General features: G+C 34.8%; 1 protein-coding gene across 3 annotated transcripts in view; it reads right to left on the reverse strand.

The window, feature by feature from the left end:
- The window catches only part of GRID2 (glutamate ionotropic receptor delta type subunit 2), a 1,267,385-nt gene that overhangs the window by 346,463 nt on the left and 894,950 nt on the right, over positions 1-25,972 (reverse strand). The window lies entirely within an intron of this gene.

Raw genomic sequence — 25,972 nt, forward strand, 5'->3', positions numbered from 1 at the left:
TATCTCCCCTTCTTCAAAATTCTCCCTCTGCTGTTCTGCCCAAAGGTTCTAGGATTACCAGTTTTATAGTTAGATTTCATATTTCTACTAAGTAATAGTAAACAACTTTACCATGTTCTCTAGCTAAGAAGTCACCAACATTTTCCCATTTTGGATCAATTATAGATACTAATTGTGCTGAAATGGTGGTTTTTGCCTTACTGAGACATTAGTTAACTTAGTTCTCTAAGTGTTTTGAAGAATTCCATAACTTGAAGGTCTTTAAGCACTGATATTTCATAGAATTCCCTTTTGTGATGAAAAGATGGAATCTTTAAATAAAATAGTAAAGTATTCTTGTTTTTTTCTCCAAAATAAATTCAGGTCTTTATGTAGTTTCTGTAATCACTAGTGTCCCCTGCTAAATTATCTGCTCTAATTCAATCAACCTCATGTTATTTTTTCTCCAAAAGATAATAAAACATTTAGTGGTGATTCAACCTAAGACCCACACCTATGACATTTAACTGAAGATCTCACTCAATTTATTAGTTCATCGACATTAATCAACACTCTTCTTTGTATGTCCTTTCAACCAGCTTACATTTCATTTAACAGTGTTTTTCAAGCCAACTCAAATTAATTTTGCAATCGAAATTTCACATGGCGTTGTCTCCAGTATTTTGCTAGAAGTCAAGATGCATTACAGCTACTGTTCATTTACTAAAGCTATCAAAAAAGCAACCAGCTTTGTCTGGCACAATTTGTTCTGTGTTAACTTATTTATTCTGTTTATTTCTCATGGCTATGCTTTCCTTTCAATCATGTGTAGCATTTTCAGAATAATTTTCCATTTCTGTATTTTCTTATTTCAATCAATAAGATTAATTACATTCAAGAAATAAGTGAATCATTTTTGCTTTAAAACACTTACAGAGTGCTATAGACTGGAAAAACTTAAGGTGAAGAAAGAGATAACTAAACTTTTAAGATGGCATGAATTGGAGGACTTAATTTATAGTGACTGGGTCTGAAACTTAATTTAACACTAGCTAGCTGTGATACAACGTTTCCAAGTATCCATTTTAGAAATGTCCACAATGGTTTTAACCAAAAAACAAACAAACAAACAAACAAAAAGTTTTAATGCTGCCCATAACTCAAGTTAGGAAAAGGATATATAATAAATTCTTATAGAGTTTCTATTGACTAAATTGTTATTGACAACGAATTCGAAAGGATATATTTATTTCATCTGCATAATTCACATTTCATACTTATCACCAGAACAGGGCAGATTAGTCCAAGGAAAGTATAAAAACACTTTGATTCTCTTTATATTATATAATCCCTTTGTTTATGCAAAACTCTAGGATGGAATAATTATTCTAAATATATGTCTTTAGCAGCCTCATATATTCTTTTTCAAGTTAGCACAAGAAAGCTAGAAATGTATTTTGATTCTCCCTATAAAATGTAAGCCCTTTTGATTATGAGCAATTTTAGGCTACAAGAGCTACATGGACCAGAAAAGCAGTCAGCCATCCTAGGTTGTATGAGAACCACCGTCATTAACAACCAGAGCCCTTGTCCTGCCCTTCTATGTCGCCTCCTCAGTTTCTCTTTGTACAAATATTCAGAAACTACTACTCAAAGCAGGAAACATGGCAAGTTTAAGAAAGTAGAAAAGATTAAGTGACAAAGATTTTGATTTTGGAAGGCTTAGTTATTTAGTGATGTGGCATAAACCATGTGGTGCCTGGAATAAATGCTCTACCATGATTAGATCAACTAAGTTAAGTAACTCTCAGTTCAAAAAACCCAAACAAGTGGAATGCCCACTTATATGGTATGGTAAATTTAATTAAATGTTGAGCATACCAATTTGATCTATAATCCTAGATCAGAGAAAGAAAAGTTGACCATAACCTAAATGGACTGTAGGGGAAGTTAAGGGTGCTTCATTTTCTTTATCTATTGACAGAAGTAAAGATTGGGCCTAGAAAGTTCATACAAGTGCAAACAAACAAATGAAAAATCATTGCACCCTACAGAAATAGAAATATTACTCTTAAGTCTCAGAGGCAGTGCATACCTCACATAAATAATCAACTGCATTAGATAAAAGTGTTGTACTATAATCTGATTAAAGTCCTCTACACATCAGTAGAGAACCAGAAGAGAGGACAGGCCAAAAAGAAGATAAAGATACAAAAGATGAGATGATATGGAAACAGAAGACAGAAAAGAAAATTTGAACTACAGAATAAAAATTAAAATTGGGAATAGTAAAGCACATAAATGGCATGTCAGGATTATTAAATAAATTACATGATGAATGTATTTAAAAAACTCTCTGGGAAGGCACAGCAAATGGCCAAAAGAAAAAATAATTTCAAATATGACCTGCAGACATAAAAATGCAATCTAAGACTTTGAGATTTTCCAGATGAAACTAGGTCAACAAAAATAAGTTCAATAGTTAAAAAAATAATGGAAGAAAATTTTTCTAAGCCAAGAAAGATTGTTTATAAACACAAAGGTTTCCACCAAGTCACAGGAAAAACTGAAATTAAAAAAAATCCCATTTTTATATCTAATCTGGTGATTTTTTTTAATTCTCAAGGCATAAAAACTTTTCTTCTTGCATCTAAGCACAGAAACAGATTATCTGCAAAGAAACAAAAAATTAAACTAGTTTCAGATGTAAATAAAGATACCTTTAGTTTTCTTCTCCTCTGAAGCAAATGCCAGATAAAAAAGCATGTTATGTTGTCAGATTTAAAAAAAAAAAACCACCAAGAATACCAAATTGTCATTCATTTCGGAAAATATTCTCAAATCCCCATGAATTAAAAAATAAATATGCCTTTTTTAATACTCTTCCTTTGGCAAGAGAATTTAGCTGAGATGACTATGGGATGAATCAAAATCCAGAACCAAAGAATGGAAAATACAAAAGTATAAAGAGATTAGAAGATAAATTGGGAAGCAAGTACATATATGAAGCTAGGCCTTAGAAAAATGTATTAATATCTTTGCAAAATTGAATGCAAGGGAAAAATTCTTGAGAAGTAATATGTTTAGATTCTATATATATATATATGTATATGTGTATATATATATATATGTGGGGGGGGGAGTTAGTATCTATCAACTAATGTTTTCTTCCAAAAGTGGATTTGAAGCTGAAGAACTGAGGAAGTAAAGAGACCTTAATTATCATGCATGAAGAGAAACAAAAATAATCATTTCAGTATGAGATTTTGTAATTAAGGTATATTAAGTTACATTAAATAGACTTAAATACATTCTCCAGATAAATTAAAAACAGGATTTGTACCTTCTAAATCATAAAAGAAGATAAATATATACATTGTGAAAGATAGAACATAAATGGGCAAACACACATAATAGTAACAGCAGAACAAGTATCAGGAAGAAAAACACATAATATCCAACAGAGGTATTTTCATTTACATGGATTACATTTCCAGCCTCTGCTTAGGATGGAAAAAGCTAGAAACAAGAGAAAAAGCCAGGTGATCCACAAAATCATAACTGCTCTCAACCCAATCCAAGGGCTGAGATCTCAGGTCAACCTCCTAGCTTGAAATATAAGGGAAGACCGGCTCCTGCAAAGACAGAGAGGGGCATGAGTGCTGGCTTAGCTGGAACAGAGCACGGAAGTAAAACAAGGTCATCATAAAAGGAAGCGGGAAGATTTCTGCTAATTTTTAAAGTAAATCACATAAACCAAGTGTGGGCTTGCACGAGAGTGTAGAGCGTACAGGGAAGAACAGCACAAGCCTGTACTTAGGAGCACGGAGAACGTTGGTCAGTGCTGCAGCTCCAGGGAGGGGAGCAGCCTCTGTGGTGGGAAAGGGGCAAAGCTTCACCAGGATCTTTCTCCTCTCAGCCCTCATGGAACAAAAGCCTTAAGTCACTGTGAGAGGGACAGCAAACCCTGTTGTCCGAGGCACAAGGGAAAACCCATTGACACCGAGAAAAGGGTAAAAGAAAAACAACAGCTACTACAGAAAGAGTAAAATCTCTTATTAGCATAAAGCTTGCCAAATACTTAAGGGAAAGTTTGGGCTGCCATGAGGAAGAGGGCAGGATCACAGAGAAAGCCACATACTCAGTCCAGGGACACAGGGCTGGCCTAAGCCTAAGAATGGCTCCCCAACCCTCCACAACCAGAGTAACAAGCGCTGAGTAACAAGCAGCAGCTCTCCATTATTGAGAGAGAGGCTACAGTATAAAAATACATTCTTGGAGGCACAGGCTCACAGGAGAATCTAATGTTGAGGAAGAGTGAGAAATTCTCCCTGGTGACCAACCCCCAAACTGAGAACAATGTATCAGTGAGAGGCTTTGAAGCCTGTAGTACGTTGAGTGCAACAAATAATAACAAAGCCTAAATCAAGAGAGACTGACTTGACTGGATTGATGCAACAGCCCACAATAAAAGCCTAGCAGAAGAAGAGGCATGCCCACCTCCAGGCATGAGTACTGTTCACCTTATTCTCTAGTCTTCTTGCATAATGTTCATCTTCCATTCAGATATAACAAGACATATTAAAAAGCAAGGAAAAAAAAACACTCTTGAGGGATAAACCAATTACCAAGCCAGACGCAGATACGACTCAGATGTTGAAAGTAAAAGGATATTTAAAATTACCATGATTAATATGGTAAAGTCTCTCACAGAAAAAGTGGACAATGTGCATGAACAGATGGAAAATTTCAGCAGAGATGGACTCTCTTATGAATAATCAAATAGAAAATTCCAGAAATAATAATAATATTAATAATCATCATCATAGGAATAGAGGTGAAAAATGCCTTTGATGGGCTTATTAGTAGATTTGACACAGCCATATAAAGACTTAGTGAACTTAAAGAGAGGGGAAAATTACTTAATTCTTATAAAACCAAGCAGCATATAAAAGAAGGAATAGAGTATAGTTTTTAAAAACCTCAGTTTGGAGGCAGATAGCTTAGGTTCAAATTCCAGCTCTGCTATTTATCAGGTCTGTGACTTTGAACAACTTACATAAATTCCCTATGCTTCAGCTTTATACCTCAGTAAATGGAACAAGTATCATATACACTTCATAAGGTTCTTGTAAGAACTGAATAAAACATTGTATGTAAAATATTTAATAACTGTTTATGTCCCACAGGGAAGTGTCAATAAGTGTTAGCTATTATTATTACTGAAAAATTAAAAAAAAGAAGCTAGTGTAACAATAGCTACATCAGACAAAAGAAATTGAAGGAAAATTATTAAATATGACAAAATGTTACAAAACTACAGCTCATGAAATCTTATATGCTAAAAAAGACAGCACACATATACAAAGTAAAAATACTAGAAAGATAAAGAGAAAAAAATACATATAAAAAGAGATATACACAAATAGATATAGACAGAAATGCATATGGGATATAAAAATTTAAGCATCATTAATTATCTATAACTGACAACATATAAAAATAACTAAATGAACACTTCTAATAATATTATCATTCTCATAAGTCAATCACTAATTATGTAAATTGTACATTCCACAGTTAATATAGCACATTTTTAAGCATCTGTGAAACATTAACTTTATATTAGTGGACCAAAATACTAAATATTCTGAAATTTTGAGCAAGTTACAAAATAGATTAAATGGGATAGTTCACATTATGTGACAAAAATGCAATAATAATAGACATTAATAACATATATTTTTAAAAATTACTAATAGATTTAAATAAATATCTCTACCAAAAATGATACAAAAGGATATTTCACATATTTAGAAAATATAAATATTGGTCTATGTATCAAAACTTTATAGAGTGGAGCCAAACTGATCTGAGATGAATATTCAAGTAAGTATCATGATTAAGTACAGTAAATAAAAATAAATGAAAGCATTCCACTGAAGAGTCATAAAATAAATTCTTTGCAAGGTAGAAAATGGAATATATAAAAGAAAAAGTCAGAAACTAATAATTAGAAACAAGAACACAGTAAAACTAATAGAAAGAAATCTAGGAACTGGTTCTTTTAAATCATTAGTAAAATGGACATGTTTCTGATAAGACCAGTTAAGAATGAGGAGGGAACACAAAAGTAAACAACTTTAGGAATAAAGTACCATTACAGTCACAAAGAAGTTTTTTTCATTAAGAAAAGTCTAGGCACAAAAATATGCTAAAGTATTTTAAAACCTTTATGAAAAGAATTCTATTTTTAAAGAAAGTTTACACAGCCAAAATTGTGTTATGAAGACTTGAGGACTTAACTTTGGACAGATAATCCCTAAACCATTTTTTAAAATTGCAGAGAATAGGAAAGAAAATAACTTTTTCTGTTGTGGCTTGATTGTATTATTGCCTTCAACTTTTCACATCTCTCAGTATCTATGCCCTATGACAGTGTCTTTTTTTATGCTAACTCTGGACCTGGCTATATCATTTGCTTAGCCAATGGAACAGTATCAAACTTAATGCAAGCAGAAACTTTCCAAGACACACGCATGGTTCAACTTTCTGTCTTGGACCTCTGATGCCACCATGAAAACATGCCTCAACTAGATTGCTGGAGGGAGAGATGAGTTATCCCCATTGAGGATTCCTTATACCTTTCTCTCTCAGGTGACCTACCAGCAGACCGCAAATGCTGACTAAGCCTCGCTGAGATAAACCAAACACATCCAGAACAGCAGAATCAACTGACTGATTCACACACTCATGAGAAATAGAAATGGTGTTTTTTAAACACTAACTTAAGGATGCTCTTATTATAGTGATACCTAACTAATATCTTTCTAACTGTTAAATACAGTCAATATTAAATATCAAATACAGTCAAAATATCAGACATCAGAATCTGACAAAAATAGCACACAAAGAAAATTAATCTCCATTATATAAAATTACCATATGAATAGTAGTAGCATATTGAATTCAGTATTATTTTATAAAATAATATAGCAACTAAATATTATTTATCCAGAGATGATTCATTACTAGATCAAAGGGGGGAAAAACTTCTGAGTAGATGTTGAAGTAGAATTTGATGCAATAGAATCCAATCTTTAATTTTCAATATAAAGTTGTATAATTTCTTAACTTACTAAAAAAAAAGTACCAGTTTCAAATAAACTATCATATTATGCTGAAGCAATTCTTACTAAAATCAGAAACAAGACAGGTGAGTATATTTTGTTACTATTACTTAATATTGTGGAAGTAATAGTTAATAAACTTAAAAAGAGACAAAATATTTAAAGCAGGAACTCAAGTCATGATTTCTTAATGAGGATATAATTGCCTGCCTGGAATACCCAAGCGGTTGGTGAGCTCTTCTAAATTAGAGAAAGAAATATTTTGAAGATGCCATGTTTGTCCAAAATTAATATAAAAATCTGATGCAAGCTCAATGAAATTATCTTAAGGGGTTTTTGTTGTTGTTGTTAATACAATTTAATAATTCAAATCCTCTAAAATTAAAAAAAATGCATAGTAGTAAAAGAGTGTTTTGAAAAATAAAAATATTACAGTGGATTTATCCCACCAATGTTGTAATTAAAATATATCATTAAACTTCTATAGTAAAAACTTTATGTCAAAATAGATCAATAAAATAAAAAGCATAAACATAAGCTGAAAATTTTAATGTATGAAAAGATGAGGAATTTAAAGATAACTTGAAAATAGAGAATAAATGTTTTCAACATATATGGCATACAGAATATTTTATTTTTTAATGTATAAAGAACATTTTCAAATTAATAAGAAAATATGTACAAGTAATCAAAGAAAGAATTGGGTAAAATACTCAGCAGCATTAATAATCAAAGAAACGCATTTTAAAGCAGTATTAGTATGCATTTTCAATCTATTGAATTGGTAAAAATTGAAAAGAGTAATATACTGAGTTTGATGTGAGGTGAGAAAAGAAATAATTTAATGTATTTTTACTAGTGGGAGAATAAATTGTTATAGCCTTTAGGGAGGGAAAATCATCACCTAAGGTTAAAGACTCTAAGCTTGAATATTATTTGATCCTGAAATTCCAGATTTAAGACTATACTTTATAAAAGCAATTTGATAATAAACCAGAAAAGGAAATGAACACAGATATTCACAAGTAAATAATAAAGCTGATAAGAATATTTTCATTAATGAAAAGTTGAGTCTTCTTAATACCTTAGAATCAGAGAGAATCAAACAAAACATGGTATATTCTTATAAGGAAATGCCATCCTCTTCTAAAACATAAAGATACACTAAAAAACACACACATATTTATTGACATGAAAAACGTTCATAATCTGCTAAGTGAAAAGAATCAATTACAAAATGATGTGAACAGATTGATCAAAAATATGACCCCACTGCTCTAAAGTTAGATCAGGAAGAATATAAATGTTTTAGTACTGGAATTTCAGTAATTATTTTCTTTCTTACACTACTTTTTCCCCACTTATATATATTATTTTGTAATAAAATGCAACTATAGACTATTTTATATATAAATAAAATAAATACACAACATATAAAAAAAAAATAAGAGACAACTAAGTTTTAGCAACTCTTAGATTCATTTCCTGAAATGCCTTTACAATTAGGAGATTAAAAATGAAAATAAATGGACTAAGCATTCAATTCAATAATTCAGAAGTACCATAAGAGCAATTTTCCTAAAGGGAATAAACAGTAATAAAAGCAGAAAGCAACAAATTAGAAGTTCTTAAAGTAGAATTAAAAATTAAAATAAAAATTTATCCTTTGAGAAAAAAATGCACATTATATAACTAAGCCAAAACTATAATGACAAGGAAGAAAACAGATATTAATGAAATTGGAGAAGTGGGCTAGTGCTCTTGTTTTTAAATCCATTCTGAGTCATATTAAAATTTTTTAAGTTGCTAAGAATGGCAGAGGGAAGACACTGAAATTATAAAATTTATTTTGGCAGAAAGTAACAGCCCCTGGTCCACAGGAGATACTAAATGTATTGAATTAATGAAAGATGTTAAGCAGATGATTTTACATTTAGTACAGAGTATTTTAAATGTCTATAATTTTATAAATTATTACATTTACAGTTTATAAACCTCTTTCTGGGTCTGGTTTGACAAACAGAGGGGAGTCCACCTAGAGTCAGGAAGACAATTAAGTCGTCGTGATATTCCCGGCAATGGTTAATGAAGACAGCAGTAGATTGAGAGGAGGAAACAAACTGGAGCTACAGGGAAGAGAGAATCAGTAGGAAGAGGTGACTTCCTGATTGTGGGTAATGACAAGATTGACAAATCGGAGGTTTATGCCTTGAATCTGTGTGCAGATACCTGCATTCACCGAGTCCATTCACAACCAAGACGTGGCGCAGTTACCATTAGTGCTGTTTACTAAACACTCTGTTCCTGTCCTCTTCAAGATACAGAGCAGGATCGTACCTTCTTATATCCTTATAGTGCAGCCATTAGAGCAATGCTGCCTGGAAGATCGTGAGCTGAAGTAAAGGTGTCACTTTGAGGATAAGGATTTCTTTGCTGATGTGAGGGCCTGCAGCTCTCTCTTTCTTAAACTGTTGTGATTACAAGCAAATCCTAGACAATCATTGATCTAACAGCCTGTGAACTAAAGACAGTCATGTTTTTTAACTCTCCTGATTAAGAGGTGGTTTTTTCCTCCATGAATCATGGAATTGACTGCTTAAACTAAGAGGATGCAGCAGAAGTGATGCGAGGCCAATTTCAGGTCCAGTCTTAAAGGGGAATGGCATCTTCCACTTCCTCCCTCTTGGAACACTTGCTCTCGGGACATGACCTCCAGAGCCCTGCTGCCCTGCTGTGAGAAGCCCAAGCCACATAAACAGACTACATGTAGGTTGTTCAGCCAACAGTCCCAACAGTCCCAACAGTCTCAGCCAATATTCAGCATCGATCTCCCTGGGAGTGATTTGTGTTGGACAATTCAGCCCTATCAATGTCTCAGGTGACTGCAGACCCAGGAGACATCATGGGGAGCAGAAGGCCCACCCACTAAGCCTACTCAACCCGCAGATCCATGAGAGGTTATGTGACTGTTGTATGAAGCCACTAAAATTTGGAGTGATATGTTACACACCAATAAATAACTCAAACAGTCTAAGTCCAGGAATAAGAATGTTGATGACAGATGGCAGGGACCACTCTCCTCGGATCATCCTCACAAAGTATGTGCTAAAAATAAACCCTTGTTTTGTCAAAATATTAAGGTTTTTGGGTGTTGGCTACAATAGAATAACCTAGCTTATCCTGATTGACAAATACAGGCTATACAGAAGAAATCAGTTTGTATGGAAATTCACAAATAAGATCAGTTCCATACACCCAAGGGGCAACCAGGTCAAGATGTCCAAAAGGTATCTGGATCTTAAGCACAGGAAGCCTAGTGTCATTCTAAGGCCTTTATTAAAGATGTATGTATGGATGAAGTACACCAGAGGAGTGTATAAAAGGGAATCTACACAAATTTCAATGTAGTTTATGGTTTTTTGGAAGTCTTGACTTTTGAACTATAAATCATTGTTATAATGGTATAAGACAACTGATACAGAGATTGGTGAAGTATAATATTCATCCTCAGCCACACTCAGGCTTCTCTATTCTAATCCATCTAATATAACCCTTTCCCTTAAAAAAAGAAAAAACAGGAGATTCCCCTTCCTGTTGTTTCAACTAAATTCAGTCCTTCCGGCAGCCTTAAGATTCTGTCATTCCCAACTTCGTATCAGCTAAAGATCTGATCAGCATGACACAATCTGCATGTTTCAATAATTGGTCAGTTTAATGTCTAAATAGCGTAGGATTCTTCATTTGATTACTGAGAATTAGATTATGAGCAGATTATTAACACTAATCAGAGATCCCCAGGACAATATGAGTTCAACAAGAACAAGTTATACCAAATAACCTCATTTAAAATCAAATGGTGTCACTGGACAGGGAGATCTTGAGTGTGAAGATAACCCCGTCTATTTAATGTCCATCTTCTGTTCATTATAATTGTGGAAAGATCATCAACCTTGCAGAGTTGCTTTAAGGAGTAACTGAGTTGATAATTGTAAAGCACTTTATGGGGTGTTTGGCATATATAAAGGTTTACCTGATAACCAGTAATAATTCAGCAATGTCGATTTCAAGTCTTCACAATAATACAAGATGTAATCAAAGCAGATGGGTGCATTCTCTTATATATGGCAATCATTTTCTTTCTAGAGTGAAAATTATCCTCTGTCCTGTCTAAAGGGAAAAGTTAAATGGAATAGAGTAGTTGGCTTCCTCCGGTCGTCTGTTAATATATAACCCTCAGTCTCAAGCAACAGACCTTCGTCTTTTTATTATCCTTCTTGATTTGAAAAGAATTTTTAACATTCTTTTTTGTTTCCTTAGGAATTCTCAATTCCATTTTTGCTTTAAACTCACTGGAATTTTTCTTAGGTGTCTGTATTATTCTTCTGTAATCATTCTTGCTTATGTACCGCTACTTCCATCATTTTACATGTTCTCACGTTCACGGGAAAACTCCCTGCGCAGTTACACTGATTTCTTTCGGTATTTCAACTATTTCTTATTCATCAGCACCATCTGTGATTGCATGGTCTGAAGTCCATTTTCAACAGTGTCCCTTTCCTTTTGTGGCATCGTCACTTTATTATTATATGGACTTGTAGTCATTCTTTCTGCAAGCTTTGTAAAAAGTGGACTTTCACTATCTTGCAGTTTCTAACTCTGCGTATCACTTCTTTTTCTGGCTTGCTCACACTGCAGAATTGAATGATAATTTTTTTCAGGGTTCTTGCTTTTTTTTTCTTTTTTAATAAGTTCCTCTCTGTTGGTAGCAGTTAGGTCTCATGACAGGCCTCCATATTAAGTTTATAACTGATCCAAATATCTAGTTTTTGCAGAATGTTCTTATGGACAAATGGCGGAAGTCCCCAATAATTACGATGTCTTACCCCTAAGCCAGTTTTATAACAAGAGTGTATGAGGCTTGTCTTCAGGTGGACTTCCTGAAATACATCTTATCATAGCACCATTTCTGTTCCACTTTCCTTTGAACTTCACCCAGACACTATCATGTTTTCATGATTTCCACATGAAGCTCTTCACAACCCTGCATTATTTCTGTCCTTCTTGTCTGCCTCATTAACCACTATATATTCTCAATTTCCGCAAATTGTTGGGGATGGAGTCTCAGGGAGGCAAGCCTAGAATACGAGTAGCTAGTGAAGCTTTAATCCAAACTCCTACATTGTGCACTGTCTGGACTAAAACTACTTTAAATCACAACAACGGTAACAAACGATCTTGCTCTGTAGGAATGTGTTTCTTTTGCTCCATTTTCCTCACCTCTGTATAGAAAACCATTCTGTTGCTCATGAATAAAAAATTTCTAGAGTGAAACTGAATGCATCAGGCCATAAAGCCAGTTGTCATTTGCTGTTAAGGTCACCCAAAAGGCAGTAGAGTGTAGGGCTCTGGAGCCAGACTGCCTGGTTCATATCCTAGATCCACCACTAACTAGTTGTGTGAGTCTGGGAAGATTACTTCACTTCTCTCTGACTAAGCTAACTTTAGCCATTAAATGAGAGTAATCATAGATTCACACTCATCAAATTGTTATGAAGATTAAATGAGATAATATAAAGTGATAAAGCATGCCAGGCATATAATGAGGACTGTCATTTCTCTCTGACAATACGCCTGGCTGGGAATGGCAGCATGCAGCAACACAATGACTGCAAGCTTCAGAATCAGGTATTAAGTCTTCTTCAGTCTTGCTACTTATGAGCTATGTGGCCTTAGGAAATGATTTCATATTTAAGCTTTTCTTTTCTGTAAAATGATGATGAGACACTCTATACGACAGCGTTGATGTGAGAATTAGGGTGTGGCATAGAAGATGGATTTAAAGTGTGGGACATAAGACAGAGGAGTTGTTTTTAAGACTTTTCCTGCCCTCAACTGGTTTACATCACATTTGGGAGGCAGCACCAGCTCATGACTAAGATCTTCACTCTAAAGTTAGACAGATTTAGGTTTAAATTTTGGCTCTGATAGTTACCAGCTCTGTAAACATGGAGAAGTTAATTAAACTCTCTTATTCTCTCATTCCTCATCTACAAAATATTCACATAATATCATTGCAAAATTAAATGAAATAATTGAAATAAAGAGCTTAGCACAATGCCAGGAGTAGCACAGTTACTCACCCTATTATCGTTGACTTGACTCCATTGTCATGAAACAAATTTCTGACTATAATTTGTAGATTTGCCTACAAGGATAATATGCACTTAATAACGGACGTCAGATTTCTAGTCGGCTCAATAGTTGTATTTCTAACTGTAAGTGAATAATTCAGAATTTTATGTATCTGCCTCTCATGAACGTCAATAGCCTCAATCAGTCTCAAAAGGCTGATCCACTTTGTTTCATGACAAGTTTCAATCCTAGAACCTGAAAAGCTGTGGTTCAGTTGCTGGGATTTTGTAAGAAGAGTCTGCATGCTGTCACTCTGGGATTCCCTACTGGGTGGAGAGCTGGATTTCTTAGAAAATTCTGTCCTAACTAAATGTCTGCATCAGTGAGAAAGAGGAGTGAAGAGCTTCTATGCATTTCCTACATTTTAAAGAGGTGACAAATATTCATAAATTATTATGGTTACAATTATTTCAGTAAAGACTGGGATTTGATTTCTGGTTCTGCCTATTACTAGGTATAAGAGTTTACGCTTAGCTTCTTGGTCTTCAAAAAATGTGTATCAGCCCCTGCATTATAGGGATAATACAAAAATTAAAATATACGGTATATGAATGCAACTAGTTTGTACAAATTACTTAGTAGATACTCAAACAATATTTATTCCCAGTCCATATTTTAATCCCTCCCTGTCTTATACTTTCTACCATTCAAACTCTTTGCTGATTACTCTGCAAAATGATTCATGAAGATTTAATTCAAATCTGCTTCTCATCCCTAGACTACAGTTTAGTGATGTGTCACCCTTTGATGTTACCGGTTCTTTATTTTCTTTCTCATATCTTCCCTAATATTCCATGTTAATGTCTTGGAAGGACATTGCTGAGAAACGTCCTTGGAAGAAACAGCACATGTAACGGTAGGAACTGACACTTTTTCAAGACTGCTAAAGCATGTTGAGGTGAATGGGGAGATAAGTGGGTGGGCAGCATTGATGGGAACAGTTAAGGAGGCCGCAGAGACAGTGCTAAGAAGTTTGTCCTTTATCTTAAAGGTTGTCGGGTGTTTTTGCAGGACAATTACAGACTTCCTAGAATTCTAAAATTTCTGCTGATGTCTCAGTACTCCATATTTGCCAGTCTTTAGGTTATTTCCAAAAATCCTCTAGATTTTTCTAGAAATGAAATAGAACCATCTTACTCTGAACAAGATGTAAAATGTTCTGAGCACCATCTGTGTGTAACATGCCATTAATACCTTGTCTTCAAGTCAACACATCAAATTATGAAGATTACCCCTTCACTCACCTTAAAAAAAAAAAAAGAAGCCGAAGCCATTTTAATACTATCTCTCCTACTCATATAATTTTCTTACATTTATTTATTCCATTATAGTTAAGGTATAGCATTAATCTACTTATCTGTGTTTCAGCCATAGAGGAGACATTTTTATTGCCGTTGCATTAGAATTTTTAAGTTACTTGTTTCATGTTTTAAAGGAAAGTAGTACATTTGAAATAACTCTGTTCTGGAACATGGAGAGTTGGGTGCTCTTTCTAATCTGTGATTTCACATTCAGTGACCCTTGGCAAAGACACACGCTATATACAAGTCTCAATTTTCTTCTGTGTAAAATGAAGGAGTACGATTAGGGTCTTTTATGACTCTTCAGTCTTTAACATTCTGTCTTTCCAGTATGTGCAAAACTCTGCTAAATTCTGGAGGTAAGTTCTAGCATATATTTTTTCAGCATGCTCTCTTTATTTGATAATATTATCCATATCCATCTCTTTATTTGAGAATGGAAAGGAAAAAAGAAATATATCAAAAATTAAGGAATACATTCAAATGAGTAGCCATTTATTTCATCAAAGCATTAGCACTGACGGAAAAAATGCAGTTTTCTATACCTTTTTAAGATTATTCAGTTGAAAAATGGCTTAAGGAGCTCATTTTATAGAAAGCCACAAGTGAAATGAAGTAAACAGCAAACCATAACAATGCATTAGCCTTTCAAAGGTATTGTTTTGGAGATAGGACATATTTCATTTTTATGTGAAAATGATGTATGTACACGTATACATTTAATTTGTGACATCTTCCTATAATTTTCACATGAAAATGAAGTGCATTGTAAAAATGTACCTATGTATAAACGAATCATTAGTATTCTCGTGAGTTGTGACAATTATTTCTCTCCGGCCATACTAATTGCATCTCTCAAGTGAAAGTATGAATGGGATTTGCTTTTAGAGAGTTTCAGCAGCAACAGAGCAGAGCATCCAAGCTAATAATCAACAATCATTCACTCGGCCAAGAAGGCCGGCCCCTGCCTGAGTCTGACAACTGTCCATCATTGTTCTGTGAACTTTTCCATGAACAGTTGATTCTTTACAATATTTTTGTGAATACATGCAAAAAATGAGAAAAATTACTGCTTTGTAAAATCAAGCAACTTTTCATATTTTCTTGAATTTGTTTCCCCTCTAGATGTAGTTGGTCTTCTGTACGCAGACTAGTAAACATGCAGATTGTGAGCAGAGGCTGAGTAGAATCAGGATGGTCCAGTGCTGTGGTGGGAACAATCCACGAAAGACCACCTCCCAGAAACTCCAGAGGAACAGCCAGCATGGTCAGAGGCATCATCTTTAGCAGAAAATCAGGGAAGACTCTTTCAGGAAATGGTGTTTATCCATTTTCCAAAGCATAGGTGAAGGCCATGAGTCCAGCGGCATTAGTTATGATTTAAACAGTTGGCTTCAGATGTTTTCATTAACTGTGTTGACACTAACTATAATATTCATTTTATTTTGCACTTTACTGCACGTCTAATATGGAATCACGACTTACAAGTTTGACTCCAAATTTTAGTAGCTCATCTTTACAAATAGATATATCTTGCATTTTTAGCTCTGGTTCAAACACATGTTGTTATTTATTTTATTTAACATTTAGGGTATAGAATAGATTTAGCTAGATATTATTCTTAATTAGATGTGTATAAAGTTGGTAATTATTTTCTTGTAAGCATATTTTAACATTATATTATATCAACTAACTTTGAGAATAGTTTTACTTGAATAAGAGAAGCAATATAATAGATATATGATTGGAAAATTTCATGCATAAATACAAACCAAAACATGAATCCTTGAAGATGTTATCTTAGCAAGTCTTCCTGCATTTATAGACATTTTACTCAAACTAAGCATGCAGTTTTCTAGTTTATGGATTTAAACATTTCACAACTATAAAAAGACTCAGGTCATCATGGCATGTTACATCTCCAAGAGCTTTGCTCCCTAACATTGTGGCTGACCCACATTTTAGAAACACAGAAACTAGAAAATGCCTTCAGATCATAAATTTTTAAGACTGTCCAAATCAGAGATCAGCTTTTATTTCTAAACAGAGAAGCAGCAGTGGGTGGTGGCTGGCTCTGCTGTACTGCCTGGGACAGAAACTGGCTCCTTTCACGAACTTGTTAACTGTGGGCAAATCACAAAATCTGTTGTACCTCAGTTTCCTCACTTGTAAAATAAGAATAATAAATAGTATCTACCCTACAGGGTTATTAATTAGTAATAAGTTAGTAAATATACTGAAAGTACTTGTATGAATACCCGGCATACAATGAGATTGACAGAAATATTTGTTATAATTACAAATATCGTTACTACCTTAGTAATAGTGCTCAAGGTAAATGCCAGGCACTATGATGAAAACTGGCTATTAAAGGAAGAATTTTTTTAAACCACCACATATAGGTTGTAAAACCTCTTTGCTTTTTCTGCTAATCTAACAAAGCATGAAGTATGATATAACATCTGTTACTATAATTTTTTTGACAAGAACTATATTTCATCCACACAAAAAATAACATGAAAAAATTTAAAGTGTAATAAAACTGTTTCAGTGTATTTATAAAATAAATATGAAGGGAAAAGGACTATTAAAATTAACTCTGATGTCTTATTACAGGCTACCAAGAAAAATTAATGAAAGTGTCTAAATGCTTCAAACATTTAAGTACTATAAAAATGATTAGTTAAAAAAAAAAAACTTGGCACATACTCTGAGACAACATAAATAAATCTCGGTTCACAGTTCAGTGGGAAAGTCAGATTACTCCAAGGCCATAAGCCGAGATGGATGGAGGTGGTGTGAATGAGAGCAGAAAGCTGTGGGAAAGCTAGTGAAGACCTTCAAGGTCAGTTCCACTCCACAGATGCTCAGAGACTCCCGTGGTGGTGGCAGGACAAGCCTGCCGCTGGGTTACCAGTAACTGAGAAGATAAACCCCTGATACAGACCGGGGTAGGAAACAGGAGGGCAGGCAGACCCAGGACACCAGCTCAGGAAGTTCACCGCAGACATGTTGTTTCTCAAAACTTGGTGATGCCCATTTTTGAATTCTTAAACAGAACAGTACAGAGGTTTGACAGGTTTGTAACATTCTAGCATTTACCAGAGTCTTATCTATTCAAATTTCTCTGACACTGATATTGTGCTAAAACTCTGTCGAGATGTGATTCATTTAGGAAAATTCAATTACTTCCAGGTTCTAGACAACACTGCAGCACCCACTAGCACACCTCTGAAATGAGCCAGAAGAGATATTTTGCCCTAAAAATAAGTAACATTCATGGCTATTAAATTATAGAACAGGATTTGATGAGAGAACTGAGTTTAATGAGAAAAATATGAAACTGTGATTTTCCTGTCTTATGTTCCTTTGTTCCCACATTCATCTATCACCTTTGGGTTGTGATTAGGGTGGAGAGAAACAAAAATAATAAAAACAGAGAGAGATGAGAGAAGAGAAATAAAAGAGGAATTATGAACGAGAAAGGAGGGAACACTGCTGTAGAGTCCTGTACTGAAGAGGCACTGAAAAAAAACAACAGCTTCTGGAAGCACTCCAGTACGTTTCCTTTCATTTCTACATGTACATATCCAACCACAACACATTCCAGAAAATTTAATAGTAACGTCAATGCTGATGTGAATTCAGGTGCCTGTAAAATATTCTCTTTGATTTTTGTTATAGAATGGTAAAAATATTTTGCAGTAACTACTCAAGCAAATGACACCATTTCAAGATTAAAATCATACTAATTTTAAATTCAAGATAACTGAGAATTTTTTGTCTACCACAATATTACTGCCCATATTTCAGCCATGAATTATGATTCATCTGTTCCAGTCATGTTTACTCTCAGGAAGTCTTATTTTTATGAAATCTTTGGTCACAAAGCTAAGGTTTAGAAATGTGTCATTCAAGAGTGTTGGGGATGAAAGGATTCCTCTGATTGTTGACAACAGTCATAGAAGGAGTGTGAGGAGGCTGTGATCTTCCTGTTTTCTCCTGTATCTGAAATACACTTAGAACACGTGTAAGGCTTCTCCACTGCAGGAGGGAGCTCTGTGTACTTTACCTAAAAGTAGCCCTCTAAATAGGCTCTCATTTTAAATTTTAGATCATGTCACAGCTACTGCTCTGAAAGAAAAATATTGGTTCAAGTGTTTAAAACAATGTAAACAAGATGTTATCAATCTAAGATGTTGTTGGATCATTTATCATATTCTATACATTAAATATTCAAGAATATCAGGAAATGAAGACACTTCAGGTTGAAATAACTTCTAGGCTTACTCATTCTGTAGCTTCAACATTTTGCATGTTGTGGTGACCTAATATCTGAGAACAAGGCAGCCTCAAGTTGAAAGGGGGGACAGCATCCCATGCAGAAGCTTTGAAACAAGGTAGAGATTGGTGTGTTTAATAATTTGTATTTCCAAAACCTACCAAACACTTCTTTACCTTTTAGATGAAGAATCAGAATAAAGCAATCAATGACATGAGAAAGATAAAAGATATACCAGTAGAGAAATGTACATAGCAAGGTTTCTTATGATATTATTATTCATTTAACTTTAAGTGACTGCTTTCAACATGGACTCTGAAAGATGACTGCACCTCAAATATTTTCCAATACTCTTTTCATTGTATGTCTTCTTTGAACACCTCAAAAAATGAGTGTCATGTATAAGCACACAGTTGAACGTCGATGATAAGTTGAGGAAAGAAAGGCTAGCTTTCATCCAGAGGAACTCCAAATTCCTTATAAAAACTTACACAATTATTAAGACATTATGGCCCTTCTTTTCTTTTTCATGCAAAATAAATGAAGAAAATGCATCTCAGTTTCAAATGGTCACACATGAATGAAAATCAAAGGCGTTAAGCCACGTAGGAGTGACCAAACTTCTCCTGATTTTAATATTAATTTTCATAATGATTATAAGGAAACTTCTGATATGACCCAATAGGGGAACACACGCGCGCGGACACACACATGGAAAGGCAATAGCTGCAAAAATAGGGGCAAGAATTCACTTTATAGGTCCTCTTTATTATCCTAAATATTTATCTTCTCTCATATTCTTCATTTTACAACTCTCTTGCACAGGAATACAGTGTTAAAATACCAGAGAAAATCTGATGTCTCTTGCACTTAAGCCTCATGAATATTTTACTTGATTCTCTACCCTCAGGGGCCTTACATCACTAGAGCATTGACTCTTTTCTTGATGCATAAATTATTCTAAAAATGCTTCCAATTTCAAGCAAGGTCAGCCTGGAAAATCTGAATACAAACAGGCCTGATTTAATGCAGTTTGACTATAAAAATATACAAGTTAAGTAAGAAACATAATTTTGTAACTTGTTTTATTTCTCTGCACCATGGTTGACTTTGCCTTGTTTAACCAGTTATCACTTTTCTAAAATAAAATGTATGCCAATAACACATTTTATACAAAAATTATTTATTTTAGTGTCTATTCCTATTTCATCAAATATTTACCAAGCACTTGCTGATTTCCAGACATAATACTAGGCACAGGGGATATCAACACAAGACATTTGGTCTCTGCCCTCACCAAATAAATCACTATGAATTGAGAAGATGGTGAAAATCAGGAAAACAATGGAGTGGAGAGGGAATGATAAGAAGTATTTTATGAGAAAATGGCTTTCAAGCTGAGTCCTAAAGGAGTTAGACCTGTGAAATGGGGAAGAGAGAACAGACTTGGTAGAAAGAACAGCAGAGCCAGAAAAGAATTTGGCATATTTGACGAAAGAAAAAGTGACCACTATGGTTTCAGCAAACTAAGTGCAAACTGGCTAAGTTGAAGATGGAAGATTAGGCAGTGTCTAGATCACGGACTTACAGGCCTTGGTAAAGGCTCAGGCTTGATTCTAAGCATCACTGATGCTTTCTCAGTAGAGGAATGACATACACATGATTCCAACTTACAAGGTTTAAACTTGACTTACAATTTGTTGACTTTACCACGGAATGGTAATGTCTATGGAAGTGATAGACATTCAGTAGAAACCATACTCGGAATTTGGAATTTTGCACTCTTCCTGGGCTAGTGATATGCAGTACTGTACTCTCTCATGATGCTGGGCAGTGTCACAGCTCCCAGTCAGCCACGGGACAGGAGGGTAGACCACCAACATACAACCATTCTGTACCCAGACAACCACTCTGGTTTTCACTTTCAGGACAGTATTCAATAAATTACATGAGATCCAACACTTTATTATAAACTGGGCTTTCTGTTAGATGATTTTGCCCAACTATAGGCTAATATAAGTGTTCTGAGCATGTTTAAGGTAGGCTAGGCTAAGTTATGAGGTTCTGTAGGTTAGGTGTATTAAATGCATTTCAACTTATAACATTTTCAATTTAAAATGGGTTTATCAGGACATAACCCTTCTACTTAATCATAAGTAGAGGAAGATCTATAATTTGATTTGCAGTTCAAGAAGCTCTCTCCCAATGCTATGGAGGCAGGAAGCCATATTCAATGGCTTGGACCAAGATAAAAGTAGTGCAAGAAGAAAGAAGGGATTAGATCCTGATAAAATCATTTATTCTATTTTGTGGCAAAACATAATTACATTTAAAAATTTTGCAAAAATGTATTTGGAAGGAAAAAAAATCTATTTAAACCACAGAATCCCAGAGCCTGAAGGAAACATATATTTCATTAAGTTCAATCTTTTGCTTTATAATGGAAGAAATTGAGGTTCTGAAAGCTGAAATATAGTGCTTATAATTGCATCACCGAATCGCACCACCACCAGGTAAATCCAGGACTAGCACTCAGTCTTAGGGCTATCAGTCTTCACACCATGTCATGTGAAGTTTCAGGATGAAAGCTCCAGTGAGAAAATATACACATAGAAACCATTACTAGTAGAACTAAGAGGCTAGAGATGACAATTGTTTCAATGGAAAACAATTCTGACAATAAGCAACCTAAAAGAGATATTTTTAAATACTTGGCAATCTGAAGCATCTGATGAATTTTTGAATGCTTTTAATCTTGTTTGTCATTGAAACTAAATTATGTAAATTTTTCCTTTATGGGTACCTCCTTTTATCTTCTAAATGAACTTAACTGAAGAGTACTTTTTTGAAAAAAGGTTTATAGATATCTAGTTCAAGATTTTAAACAGCTGTTTATCACCTTTCCCTAGTGGGACTCTATTAAAAGTACTGCTAATTTATAAACAAGGATAAGTTATATAGACCCATAATCTGTTTTGAGAATCCTAAGGAGAGGCCTGGGCCTTGGTAAAGCTGAAGAGAAAAGAAAGTATAATTAGAGAAGAGACTAAAAACTGGAATATTGAATGAAAATCTATAGAGGGACAGTTAACATTTCCACCCTTTTCCCCATGTTGCTGCCAGGTTTTCCTCCAAAGAAAAATCCCTCTGAGAGCTCTAGGTATGAGTGCCAGTGCTCTTAAACAAACTCTTCCACCTTCAGGACATTAGGTGACCCCAGCTTAATCGTGGATCTCTCTCTCTCTCTCTCTCTCTCTCTGACAGTCAGTAAACCCCACAGACACACCCAAGAACAGTGTGCAGTGCAGCACAGCATTCTGAAAGAACTAGTATTATCAGACATTTGAAGAAAAGCAGTAACTTAAAAGCAAAACAAGATGCTGAACAAAATTACTCAGAAACTAGAATACACTTAAACCAATCACAACAACAAAACCCTCTAGTTTGTGTTTCAGAAAGATTCAAGAATATGTGGTTTCCTAATACAAAAATTAAAATCTGAAAATTAAAAAAATCAAACAGGAACCAATAGAGATTTTAAATAATTGACAAAATTGTTTTAAAAATTAATAGAAAGACTGGAAAGATTAAAAAAACATTCTCAGAAAATAAAACAGAGAGAAAAGAGACAAGAGAGGGTCATTCTAGGAGCTCCAACAGTTTTCTACTAATTCCAAAAATAAATAAATAATATAAAAGAGAGGAGATTGTGAATTGAAGTTATCTAATTATAATTACATCAGAGAATTTTCTAAAGTTGAAAAGTTTTCCTGTGACAGAAACATCCAATTTCCAAAAAACAGAGTACAAGAAATTAAAAAGGAAAACTACTGTTAGACAAGCTATTGTCAAATAGCTGACAACTACAGAGAAACAGATGCTTCAGATTGTTCCAGAGAGAAAGAAACACAGTCTTTTATTAGTTTCTCAGGGCTGCTTTAACGAAGTATCACAGAATCGGTGGCTTAAAACAACAGAAATTTATCTTCTCACAGTCTAGAGGTTCGAAGCCTGAAACCAAGGTGCTGGCAGAGCCATGCTCCCTCTGAAACCTTTAAAGGAATCCTCTCTTGCTTCTTTTTAGCTTCTGGTGGTTGGCTGGAAATCTTTATTATTCCTTGACTTGTATCTACATAACTCTAATCTCTGCCTTCCTCATCACATGGCATTCCTCCCTGTGTGTCTGTTTTCACCTGGTCATTTTTCAAAATAAGGACGCTAGGTATATTTGATTAGGGGCCCACCTTCTTCAGTATGACCTTATCTTAATGTAACTAATTACATCTGCAATGACCCAGTGACTGTAGTTGCAGTAAAGTCACATACTGATGTACTGGTGGTTAGGACCTCCCCATATCTTTTCTGAGGGTGACACAATTCAACCCATACCAGTCACTGAAACAGAAGTAAGAATCAGATTGGCATTACAGTTTGTGTCAGCAACAATAAATGCTAATGACATAAATAATGCCTTGCAAGTGAGTGGGGAAATGATTATCGACTTAGAAGCTTATGCCTAAATTAACTATCAATCAACTGTGAAGAAAGATAGAGGTATTTTTAAAGGTGTAAGGAATCAGAATCTTTTCTTTCAACACATCCTTCCCAAGGAAGTAATGTGAGGATTTTCTCTGACAAAAACCAGGACACTGAGGATGAAGAAACAGTGTCTTCAGCCTAGAAGAGTAATACTGACTGTCCACAACAAAAATGGGATTGGTCTATGGAAAGGATCCAGAGTAGAGTGCTTGGGAGGGAGTGACACAGGAAACAAAGGAAATTAGCAGAATAAATACGTGAGTTTGAAGTAAAGCAGAATCCATTGGCGGAGACTGAAAACAGGGCTATTCATTCAATTACAGCTCTAAGAGCACTGACACTGGTTGTTCACAGGCACGGTGACACTGAACTGATGAGAAGAAAATTTCATCACAGAGCACTGGCCATGGTAAACCACATTTGTAGAGTCACCAGTATGCAAGTGTGCTTTATGGTCCACCTTCAGAATTAATCCAGAGACAAATCATAAACTAATAACTATGATTACAGAAGAAAGTAAGTATCAATTGTGAAAACACAAAGTAAAATACAACTGTCAGAGGTTGGATCATGGAACTTGGAGGGCGGAGGTAAAAGTTTGGAGCTTTAATCTCTCCATTTACACAAAGTGGAGCCACAGTCATTTTTTTAAAAAAAATGGGTGTGAATAAAAACTAGACTTAATAAACAGGCAGTTGAAAGGTATAGAGATGACCAAAGGAACCTTGCAGCTCTTTCCTACCTCATGATTTTCCACTTGCTGGTCTCTGTCTTGAAATGTCTTACTCCAGATACTCACATGGCTTCCTCCCACGCCACATTCAGGTTTCTGCCCAAACGTTTGCTCCTCAGGAGACTTACCTTCGCTTTTCATCTCTGTGGCTAACCATGCTTTGTTTTTCCTCATAGTATGTATAAATATCGAGTATTACAGTGTATTTTTACTTAATTATCGCCTCCCTCTCCTGCTGCAGTATAAGCTTTGTGAGGTCAGTACTTTATCACTGCTCTATTTCTCTCACTTAATGGCTGGCACATGTCAGGTGAGCAGTATGTATAAATGTGCTGAATAAATGAATGAAAAACCAGTGGAAGAACTGGGAAGATTGATACAACTGAACTGGGAGGAAATAGAAATGGGATTTATTAGTTTTCCATTACTCAATAACAAATTACCCCCAAACTTAGTGGCTTAGAACAACAAACACTTATCATCTCATAACTTTTGTGGTACAAAAATCTGAGAGTAGTTTATCTAGGTAGTTCTGGTTCTCTTATCTCTCATGTATCTGGGGCTGCAAGCATTCAAAGCCTGCCACGGGAGGATTTGCTTCCAAAATAGGTTATTCATATGGCTGGCAACCTCATGCTGCCTTGTTGGCAGAAGGTCTCAGGTCCACATGGTATCTCCACAGGGCTTGCCTGAGTGTCCTCACGAGGCTAGCTCTCCCCAGAACAAGTGATTCAAGAGAGAAAGGCAGAAGCTACAAGTTATTTTTGGACCTAATGTTAAAAGTTACACACCATCATTTTCTCAAAATTCTATTAATTACACAGATCAGACCTATTCAATGAGGGAGCAGAATACACAAATTGCTGAAATGAAGAAAGTCTCTCTCGGGACCATGTTGGAAGCCAGCTACCATAGGGCAAGGGGAAGTAATATAAATGAGTTAAATTCTCATCTATTATCATGGATAATCGGTAGACAAGGTCTAGAATTAATAAATTAAAAAGAACGATACATATATTGGTTAGAGACATGAAACTAACTGGTGATGTGATGGAGCCAGCCTGTACAAACTTGCAAGACCCAGTAAATTTTCAGGAATTTTGTAAGCTGGTTGTTAAACACATCCATTATTAAAAATAAAACTATAAAAACTTCTAAAAATACATTATGAGCAAAGCTAATAAATACTCAAAATTTGTTTCCAAATTACTTTACTATATATCGTACTTTCATCTAGGCTCTTGAGATTATTTCCAGAATACCACATAATAGTGTTACTGCACATTTCCTCTTGACTCTGCTCAGTGATGTCATGTTGGTATCATGGTTGAAACCAGTCATGACAAGAATATACCACAGATACCAGTGAGTGCTACATATCAGGGCTTGATTTATTGTTTTATTGATTTTCTAGATTTAAGAAACTAATGGAAAATGTCAGTGATGGCAGTTAAGTTTAAAAGTGTGCCATTAGTATAGCTATTAAACTGTAAATAGCACAAAAAAACCCTGAGGAAATAATCTAATGTTCAAAACCTGGTATCCATTTTAGCCCCCCCAAAATCCCATGATTAATGAACAATGAAATTTGTTGTTTTATTTTCATATTATTTATATAAATGGGAATATCAGCCAATAAACTTGAACCAAACTTGAAGAGCTGATTGTTAAATATTTACCAGCACATCACTGGAGATAACCAACCAGAAAACTAACAACTAAATAGTTAACCATGTTTCCTTCTGAGGAGCAGGAAAGTAGAGGCTGGGGGTGTTGGTGCTTTTTACAAGCAAACCGTTTTGTAATACTGGATTAT

Source organism: Camelus dromedarius, chromosome 1 (assembly GCF_036321535.1).
Source record: "Camelus dromedarius isolate mCamDro1 chromosome 1, mCamDro1.pat, whole genome shotgun sequence".
Lineage (NCBI taxonomy): Eukaryota > Metazoa > Chordata > Mammalia > Artiodactyla > Camelidae > Camelus > Camelus dromedarius.